Below are 11506 nucleotides of genomic sequence, written 5' to 3' on the forward strand. Positions count from 1 at the left end.
TAAAAGGTAGGCCCTTCGCAGAGGGAAGCAAATGTTGTCATGTGCTTTTAGGGTTGGATGCATGAAATCTTAATGTAAAAGAATGTCACTTTATATTGCCACTTGTGATATGAACCTTTATTATGCAGTTCATCGCTTTTATTACTTCCATATCACACGATCGTATAAATCTTATTTTCTCCGCATAATAAGTCATACATATTTAGAGAGCATTTTTTATTGCATGCAACATGACAACTTACTTGAAGGATCTTACTCAATCCGTAGGTAGGTATGGTGGACTCTCATGGCAAAACTGGGTTTAAGGATATTTGAAAGCACAAGTAGTATCTCTACTTGGTGGAAGGAATTTGGCTAGCATGTGGGGGAAAGGCAAGCTCAACATGTTTGAATGATCCATGACCATATACTTTAACTAAGATGTGAGAAAACATAACCCATTACGTTGTATTCCTTGTCCAACATCAACTCTTTAGCATGTCATACTTTAATGTGTGCTCACAATTATAAAAGATGTCCAAGATAGTATATTTATATGTGAGAACCTCTCTTTCTTTATTACTTCCTATTAATTGCAACGATGACCAAAACTATGTTTGCCAAGTCTCAACAACTTTTAAGCCTCATACTCTCTATATGTGAAGTCATTACTATCCATAAGATCTATATGAACTCTTTTATTCTTTTTATTCTTTTATGCACTTGAGATCATAGCAAGATAGCAAGGCCCTTGACTCAACACTATTATTTATTATATATAGCTCACGGACTCGATTACATAGAGGGATCACAAAGAAAAATTCAAAACTAATTCATACCCAAACTTTATTCTACTAGATCAAGATATTACCAAAAGGATCGAACTAAGTAAAATGGTAAAGATAGGAGTGTCATGGCGACACGATACCAGGACAACTACCCCAAGCTTGGCAGTTGCCAAGGGGAGTGCCAATACCCATGTGATTATGCCTCCTTCTTCGGAGTTGGTGGTGTGATCCTCTTGGTGATGATGCGCCTCATGATACGATTCTCCTCCTCGAGCTTATTAACTTGCTGCTTGAGGTCCATGTTTTCATTGCGGAGCTTATCCGTGATGGCTAAAGCTCCTTTTACCCAAGGATGTTGCATAGCATCTAGAGAACAAGTAACACTCTTTTTCATATTTTCATAAGAAAGAAATTTAACATTGGAAGGGATGACCGAGTTTGGAATAGCTGAGCTCTGTAGTTCCCCCATCATGAATCCTGCTTGGAAGCGAGAGGTACCTTCTTGATCCTCCTCCATGGCATCTATCCTTTTCAAGTCGGCCTCCATCTCATCCTTCATTGATGGCCCAAAGTGATAAGCCTTGCTATTTGCTCCTGGACCTGGCGTCAGGTGAGACACCCGACTCTCCCCGACCGACTCTTGAGAAGACATCCTGCTCTAAATCTACAACAGAAACAGCTCGAAACAAAAACAGAGGATTTTTGCGTGATACGGTGGTCAAAACCTTCAGGAGATTATATAATGAATTTTTACCAACCAAAAGAAGTATCGTGCAAGAAAACGGAGTCCGAAGAGCACACGAGGTGCCCATGAGGCAGGGGGCGCACCCAGTAGGGTAGGGCGCTCCCTCCACCATCGTGGAGGCCTCATGTCCTTTCGGGACTACTTCTTATTTTCCTATTTTCTTAAATATTCCAAAACATAGAAAAATTGCTATTAGAACTGTTTTGGAGTCGGTTTACTTACCGTACCACATACCTATTCCTTTTCGGAGTCTGAAACGTTCTAGAAAGTGTCTGTTATGTATTCCTCCGGTGTCATGGTTTCAATAATATTAGTTTCAACATTTATAGGATTACTTGAGATATAATGTTTGATTCTTTAACTGTTTACCACCTTCGAATTTGTGCCTTCGAAGTTGTTGATTTTTATGGCACCGGAACGATAGACCTCCTCGATAATGTAAGGACCTTCCCATTTAGAGAGAAGTTTTCCTGCAAAAAATCTTAAATGAGAGTTTAATAGCAACACATAATCACCTACGTTAGACTCACGCTTTTGTATCCTTTTGTCATGCCAGCTTTTAACTTTTTCTTTAAACAGCTTGGCATTCTCATAGGCCTGGGTCCTCCATTCATCAAGTGATCTAATGTCAAATAACCTCTTCTCACCGGCAAGTTCGAAATCATAATTGAGCTCTTTAATGGCCCAATATGCCTTATGTTCAAGTTCGAGAGGTAAGTGCCATGCTTTTTCATAAACCATTTTATACAGAGACATACCCATAGGATTTTTATATGCAGTTGTGTAGGACCATAATGCATCATCAAGTTTCTTGGACCAATTCTTTCTAGATCTATTAATAGTCTTTTGCAAAATTAATTTTAGGTCTCGGTTACTCAATTCTACTTGACCACTAGACTGTGGGTGAGATGGATATGCAATCCTATGATTAACATCATACTTAGCAAGCATTTTATGAAAAGCGCCATGAATAAAATGTGAACCACCATCAGTCATGAGATATCTAGGGACTCCAAACCTTGAAAAAATAACTTCTTTAAGCATCTTCATAGAGGCGTTATGATCAGAACTACTAGTTGGAATAGCTTCTACCCTCTTAGTAACGTAATCAACAGCAACTAAAATATGTCTATAACCATTAGAGGCAGGAAAAGGTCCCGTATAATCAAAGCCCCAAACATCAAACGGTTCAATAACAAGAGAATAACTCATATGCATTTCTTGACATCTACTAATATTACCAATTCTTTGACATTCATCACAAGACAAGACAAACTTACGGGCATCTTTGAAGAGAGTAGGCCAACAAAAACTGGATTGCAATACCTTATGTGCAGTTCTGTCTCCAGCGTGGTGTCCTCCATATGCTTCGGAGTGACACTTGCGTAGGATATGTTCCTGTTCATGCTCAGGTACACAACGTCTAATAACACCATCTACTCCTTCTTTATAAAGGTGTGGGTCATCCTAGAATTAATGTCTTAAATCATAGAAAAACTTTTTCTTTTGCTGGTATGTGAAACTAGGTGGTATAAATTTAGCAACAATGTAATTAGCATAATCAGCATACCATGGAGCAGTACGAGAAGCATTTATGATAGCTAATTGTTGATCAGGAAAGCTATCATCAATAGGTAGTGGGTCATCAAGAACATTCTCTAACATAGACAAGTTGTCTGCAATGGGGTTCTCAGCTCCCTTTCTATCAATAATATGCAAATCAAATTCTTGTAGCAAGAGAACCCATCTAATAAGTCTAGGTTTAGCATCTTTCTTTTCCATAAGATATTTAATAGCAGCATGATCAGTGTGAATAGTTACTTTAGAATAAAAAATATAAGGTCTGAACTTATCACAAGCAAATACAACTGCTAAGAATTATTTTTCAGTAGTAGCATAATTTATCTGAGCAGTGTCTAGAGTTTTACTAGCATAATGAATAACATTTAGTTTCTTATCAACTTTTTTTCCTAGAACAGCACCTACAACATAATCGCTAGCATCACACATAATTACAAAGGGTAAATTCCAATAAGGTGGCTGAACAATAGGTGCAGAAATCAAAGCTTTCTTAAGTATTTCAAATGCTTCTACACAATCATCATCAAAGACAAAAGGAATATCCTTTTGCAATAAATTGGTCAGAGGCCTAGAGATTTTAGAAAAGTCCTTAATGAACCTCCTATAAAAACCGGCATGACCAAGGAAACTTCGTATACCTTTAATGTCCTTGGGACACGGCATCTTTTCAATTGCATCAACCTTAGCTTTATCAACTTCAATACCTCTTTCAGAAATCTTATGCCCCAAGACAATGCCTTCATTAACTATAAAGTGGCACCTCTCCCAATTCAAAACAAGACTAGTATCTTCGCATCTCTACAAAACTCATTCAAGGTTGCTCAAACAATCATCAAAGGAGGATCCATAAATGGAGAAGTCATCCATGAATACCTCACAAATCTTTTCACAAAAGTCGGAGAATATAGCCATCATGCATCTTTGAAAGGTAGCAGGTGCATTACACAAACCAAAAGGCATACGTCTATAAGAAAAAGTACCGAAAGGGCAAGTAAAGGTGGTCTTTTCTTGATCCTCAGCTGAAACAGGTATTTGAGAGAAACCAGAATTACCATCTAGAAAGCAGAAATGTGTATGTTTGGATAGTCTTTCTAGCATTTGATCAATAAAAGGTAGAGGGTAATGATCCTTTTTGGTAGCCTTATTTAATTTATGAAAATCAATTACCATCCTATAACATGTAATAATTCTTTGCGGGATCAATTCATCTTTATCATTAGGAACAACAGTAATATCTCCCTTCTTAAGGACACAATGGACAGGACTTACCCACTGACTATCAGCAACGGGATAAATTATACCTGCCTCAAGGAGCTTTAGTATTTCTTTTGTTACCACTTCTTCCATCTTAGGATTTAACCATCGTTGATGATCTCTAACTGGTTTGGTGCCTTCTTCCAATTTTATTTTGTGTTGGCATAGTGTGGGACTAATGCCCTTAAGATCATCAAGAGTATATCCAATAGCAGCACGGTGCTTCTTCGGAGTTTTCAATAATCTTTCATCTTCCTGCTCTGAAAGGTTAGCACTAATAATAACAGGATATATCTTTTTTTCATCAAGATAAGCATATTTAAGAGTATCAGGTAATGGTTTAAGCTCAAACACGGGATCACCCTTGGGTGGAGGGGGATGCCCTAGGATTTCAACAGGTAAGTTGTGCTTCAAAATAGGACCCTGTTTAAAGAATACTTCATCTATCTCCCTTCTTTCATTCATGAACATATCATTTTCATGGTCTAGCAAATATTGTTCTAACCGATCAGTAGGAGGCACGGCAATAGAAGCAAGACCAACAATTTCATCCTTACTAGGAAATTATTTATCATGGGGTTGTCTATGAAATTTAGCAAAATTAAACTCATGAGACATATCTCCCAAGCCAATTGTAACAACATCCTTTTCACAATCAATCCTAGCATTAACAGTATTCAAGAAGGGTCTACCAAATATAATGGGACAGAAGTCATCTTGTGGGGAACCAAGAACAAGAAAATCAACAGGGTATTTAACTTTCCCACACAAGACTTCAACATCTCTAACAATCCCAATTGGTGAAATAGTATCTGTATTTGCAAGCTTAATTGTAACAGCAATATCTTCTATCTCAGTAGGTGCAATGTCATGCGTAATTTCTTTATATAAGGAATGAAGTATTGCACTAGCACTAGCACCCATATCACATAAGCCATGAGAACAATGATCTCCTATTTTAACAGAAATAACAGGCATGCCTACAATAGGTCTATGTATCTTAGCATTGGGTCTAGCAATGTTAGCAGCCTATTCACAGAAATAAATAACATGCCCATCAATATTATCTGCCAAGAGATCTTTAACCATAGCAATACTAGGTTCAACTTTAATTTTCTTAGGAGGTGTATATGTTCTAGTATTACTCTTACAAACCATAGTTGAAGCTTTAGCATGATCCTTTATCATAACAGGGAAAGGTGGTTTCTCAACATAAGTAGTAGGAACAATAGGATCATTATAAGTGATAGCCTTTTCTTCAACTGTAACAGGTGCAACTACTTTTACTTCAGTAGGAGGATTATATTTAAACAACTTCTCCTTAGGGACATCAACGTGAGTAGAAAATGATTCACAGAAAGAAGCTACTATCTCATAGTCAAGTCCATATTTAGTGTTAAATCCACGAAAAGCATCGGTATCCATAAAATATTTAACACAATCAAACTTAGGTGTCATACCTGACTCGTTACCATCGTCGGAATCCCAATCTTCAGAGTTGCGTTTAATTCTTTCAATAAGTCCCACTTGAATTCAATAGTCTTCAGCATATAAGAACCAACACAAGAAGTATCGAGCATGGTGCGATCATTGAGAGAAAGCCGAGCATAAAAAATTTGAATAATCATTTCTCTTGAGAGCTCATGATTGGGGCATGAATATAACATTGACTTGAGCCTCCCCAAGCTTGAGAGATGCTTTAACCTTTATGAGGCCAAAATTATATATATAATTACAATCACGATGAACAAGATGCATAGGATAAAACTTCTGGCGAAATTCTAATTTCAATCATTTATAGTCCCAAGATCCCATATCATCACATAGCCTATACCATGTCAATGCAGCTCCCTTCAAAGATAAAGGGAAGAACTTCTTCTTAACAACATCATCGGGCATACCTACAACCTTAAATAATCCGCAAACTTTATCCACATAGATAAGGTGTAAATCGGGATGCAATGTTCCATCTCCTGCAAAGGGATTAGCTAGCAGTTTCTCTACCATACCCAAAGGAATTTCAAAGTAAACATTTTTAGTAGGTTCAGCAGGTTGAGGAGCAACTCTTCTCTCTACTGGTCGGGTGAAGATACCCCGAACAAGCCCCTCAAAGGATTAGTTTCCATAGTAACAAGTGACAGTAAATTTCAGCACACTATATAAATGTTTCCTTACCAAGTTCCACTCACCAAAGGCGCTTCACTCCCCAGCAACAGCTCAAGAAAAGAGTCTTGATGACCCACAAGTGTAGGGGATCTATCGTAGTACTTTTGATAAGTAAGAGTGTCGAACCCAACGAGGAGCAGAAGGAAATTATAAGCTGTTTTCAGTAAGGTATTCTCTGCAAGCACTGAAATTGTAGGTAACAGATAGTTTTGTGATAAGATAATTTGTAATGGGTAACAAGCAACAAAAGTAAATAAGGTGCAGCAAGGTGTCCCAATCCTTTTTGTAGCAAAGGACAAGCCTGGACAAGTTGTTATAATGAGAAAAGCGCTCCCGAGGACACATGGGAATTATCCTCAAGCTAGTTTTCATCACGCTCATATGATTCGCGTTCATTACTTTGATAATTTGATATGTGGGTGGACCGGTGCTTGGGTACTTCCCTTCCTTGGACAAGCATCCCACTTATGATTAACCCCTACGGCAAGCATCCGCAACTACAAAAGAAGTATTAAGTTAAACCTAACCATAGCATGAAACATATGGGTCCAAATTAGCCCCTTACAAAGCAACGCATAAACTAGGGTTTAAGCTTCTGTCACTCTAGCAACCCATCATCTACTTATTACTTCCCAATGCCTTCCTCTAGGCCCAAACAATGGTGAAGCGTTATGTAGTCGATGTTCACATAACACCACTAGAGGAACATACATCTCATCAAAATATCGAACGAATACCAAATTCACATGACTACTAATAGCAAGACTTCACCCATGTCCTCAGGAACAAACTTAACTACTAACGAAGCATATTCATGCTCATAATTAGAGGGGTATTAATATGCATTAAGGATCTGAACATATGATCTTCCACCAGATAAACCAACTAGCATCAACTACAATGAGTAATCAACACTACTAGCAACCCACACGTACCAATCTGAGGTTTTGGTCCAAAGATTGGATACAAGAGATGAACTAGGGTTTGAGAGGAGATGGTGTTGGTGAAGATGTTGATGGAGATTGACCCCCTCCTAATGAGAGGATCATTAGTGATGACAATGGTGAGGATTGCCCCCTCCTGGAGGGAAGTTTCCCCGCAGAACAGCTCCGTTGGAGCCCTAGATTGGTTCCGCCAAGGTTCCGCCTCGTGGCGGCGGAGTTTCATCCCGTAAGCTTGCTTATGATTTTTTTTCAGGGTAAAAGACTTCATATAGCATAAGATGGGCACCAGAGGGCTGCCAGGTGGCCCACGAGGTAGGGGGCGCGCCTTGTAAGGGTGGGCGTGCCCCCCACCCTCGTGGATGGTGGGTGAGCCCCCTCAGGTATTTCTTCCGCTGAATAATTATTATTAATTCCAAAAACGACTTTCGTGGAGTTTCAGGACTTTTGGAGCTGTGTAGAATAGGTCTGCAATATTTGCTCCTTTTCTAGCCCAGAATCCCAGCTGCCGGCATTCCCCCTCTTCATGTTAAACCTTGTAAAATAAGAGAGAATAGCCATAAGTATTGTGACATAACGTGTAATAACAGCCCATAATGCAATAAATATCGATATAAAAGCATGGTGCAAAATGGACGTATCATGCCCGAGCTTTTGTATGTAGGATAAACAGCGGAGAAACGCGGGGTCAGTCAGACATATCGCTCACCGCATCCTCCTGTCGCCTCCAGAAGCATCGCTGGCGCCGCTATCATTGTCACTGGCATCACCACCAGCATCATATGTGCCACCCTCACCACCATCGACCATGTCGCCACCATCCACCGCGACTACCACCCCGTCGTTGTCAGAAGCAAAGGCCCTAACAAGCGCATTCACGTTGTCCTCCACCCACCGCGCCAGGTCTCCCTGGATGGCTTCGAGCACCAGGGCGATGACGGCGTCGAAGTCAAAGTGGGGGTCAGTGTTCTGAAGATGGCTGAAGACGCGGGAAAATGCATGTCCAAGAAGGCTGCGGCTCCTCTCCTCGACAAGCTGACGAGCTCTCTCAGAGCGGTTCTCCAGGCGTGTCACCACATCAGTGAAGAAGTGGAGATGACTGGCATAGTTGGTCATGTGAGGATGCGGGGCGTCCTCATCACAGATATTGCCCAGGGCCGTGTTAGCCCTATTCCTGAGTTCCTGGAGCATGGGGCAGTGCATGTGCTCCAGCGTCTGCCATTGAAGCACTTCCTCATTGTTCTGCTACGCAATGGACTTGGTGTCATCAACCCGCTGTTGAAGAAGAAGCAGCTCGGCGCGGGCGGAGCTCAGCTCGGCCTGCGCCGAAACCAAGGTAGCTGCGCCAGCATCCGCGCGCTGCTCCGTTTTAGTCAGCTTGGACCTAAGGGCGGCAGTCCTGCTTGCAGCCACGGCTTCAACCAGCTTCAGCTTCAGGTCATACCTGCTCACAAGATCTGCGCGAGCCTCCGCCATGCGGCGGTCGACCTCTTCCTGGACTCGAGCCTCGCGTGCGCCAACATTGTCCTCCGCCTAGGTAACCTGGCGCTCCCTCGTCTCCAACCACTCAAGATCAAGGTTGTGCTCGGTGGCCTCCAGCGTCAGCGCTTCCTCACGCCTGCGGAGCTCCTCCTCTTCGACAGGCGTCCCCTTCAACGATGCAAGGGTGGCCTGACACAGCTCCACCTGCTGCTCCAGGGAGGCGCTCCAGGCTTGGAGCTCCCACACGCGCTTATCTACTATCTCGCGACGATAATCTGCTTCCCGAGCCTCCTCCAGGGCCCGGTAGCAGGCCTCTCGCGAGGTCGCAAGGGATGCCTCGGCCATCGTGTTGTCAAGGTCGCGCTAGTGGCGAGTGAGGTTAATGGCCACCTTCAGCTTGCATTGCTCCTCAATTAGCCGCAGGCCCTCAACTTCAAGGCGTGCGTCCACATCCGCAAGCTCTCCACCGAGCTGGCCCATCCCGTCCATCGCCTTCCGGAGGAACTCGTGGCAGACGACGCTTCGTTCGCGCGCGAGATCGAGCATGCTGCTGATGTCATCCTCTGTCACCGACGCCATCGGCGGGCCCTAAAGCAGTTCGACCCCTCTCGGCAAGGGGCTGGGGGCTGCCGCCCCCGTAATCACTGGCTGGACTTTGCAAGAGACCCGGACCGGGGCAGGGTCATCCCCTGAAGAGGAGCCAAGGATCAACGCCAACCATTCGTCGTCCACAACCAGAGGAGGAGCCCTGGGCAGGCTGGCTTCTCCCCAGGAGGGGTTGCAAAGCAAAGGCGGCAAGGGCACGGGCTCAAGACACCTTGTGGGCAGGCTTGCTTCTCCGGCTGACCCCGCGTCAGGGGCGGCATGCAGGCTCGGGACGCTCAAGGCCAGCAATGAGGGCAAGGCTGAAGGAGGTTGCCTCTTGGAAGACTCGCGGGCTTGGCAGGAGGGATGCTGAAGAGCCGTGGCCAGGAAGAGAAGAAGCAATTGGGGAATTACAAGGGCAAGGTACTTGCTCTTCTATGGCGATCTACGTTCTGTGCTTCAACGGACGGAAGGTGCGACCTCACTGCAGCTCGGAGACTCCTTCCTCTTACTGAGTGCAGCAAAGCCCACGCGGAACCGACCTAGGCACTGGACGTGAGGACCAGCACGTGGCGTGGATGGAGGATCACCCAGGCGGTCAACCTCAGGAGCGCCAAGCTGGGAAGAGCTATTAGGCACCACCTCTCGATGGCTTGCTGAGGCCTCAAGAGCCCCGGCCTCGGGAGTCGCGGGCTACATCTCCCCCTCAACGAGCGTCCCAAAGCGAGCCTCATGAGCTCTGGAGGATGACGCTTCGGGAACTCCGTGCGGCGTTAGCGCCTCGACACCTGAGCCTCCAGCCTCAAGCGATGCTTTCCTCCCTGTGCCCACTCTTGGGGCAAGATCGGTGCCGGCAGCGAGGAAAGGAGCCACGACGACAGGATTCTCGTGAGGCCCCGCAAGGCCAACCGGACGCAACCCCCATTCATCGGAGAGAGGCATCTGACCTGCGAACTCAGCCCTGTTCGAGTAGAGATATAGGAGGCTACCCCTGTGGTGCACATCGCGTGGAGAGGGGTTGCCAGTCAAGACCTCAAGCACCGTCCTCAGCGCTTCGGGTGCAACATCCATCTCCTGAAGCCTCATGCGATCTTGGTCGCCGGTCAAGGCCCACATCGTCCGGGAATGGCGCTGGAGAGGTGCAATGCGACACTGGAGGAACTGCTTCACCACCTGAGGCGCAGTCACACCGAGATCTCTCAACCTCTTCAGTCGGAACCATATGAAGGAGAGCCAGGGGCTCACGAGTCTCTCATGGCCCCAGCCGGGATTGGGGACAGTAGGCAACGACGAAGGCGAGAGCAGAGGGCTGAGCACTCTGACATCCACATACAGCCACCGCGTACGGAACCCGCTCATGGACGGCGGGAGGTCAAAATTGATCCCCGAGCCGACCGTCTCCGCCATGGCCTGGAAGCTTGCGCACCCCGAGCACTCTGAGGGGTCGGTCAGGCGCAGTGAGAAGAAGTAGCGCAAGAGGGCGACGGAAGGAGCAATGCCCACCATGGCTTTGCAAACAAAGGTGAAGACGGCGAGAAGGGTAATGGACTGGGAATCAAGATGCATCGTATGGATCTGATAATAGGAAAGCACTACATTGAAGAAGGCGGAGAAAGGGGGAACCAGGCCAGCCCACAGGGCGTCGACGAAGAATCGAACCTCAGTGACTGTCCTGTCAATGGAGGCGTGGGATGCAGGCCAAGCCATCGTCTTTCCGCACTCGTTGAAGCTGCAGGTGAGGGCAGGGCAGACCTTGCCCATGGCCTCCAGATTGAGCACCAGCGACCGGCCGACGGCGGGCTCGATTACCGAGGGCGGATTGGTTGAGGACAGAGGCTTCTTCCCCTTCTCTTTGGTAGTTGGTACCATGGAAATGGAGGGAGCAGAGCTCAAGTCGGACTGGGAGCGGAAGCAGAGACTCGAGGAAGAAAGGGGAACAGGAAGCACGCTGCCAGCAAGGAGGAAATAATTGTGTAGAGCGTTGT

The sequence above is a fragment of the Triticum aestivum genome, chromosome 4B (assembly GCF_018294505.1).
Source record: "Triticum aestivum cultivar Chinese Spring chromosome 4B, IWGSC CS RefSeq v2.1, whole genome shotgun sequence".
Lineage (NCBI taxonomy): Eukaryota > Viridiplantae > Streptophyta > Magnoliopsida > Poales > Poaceae > Triticum > Triticum aestivum.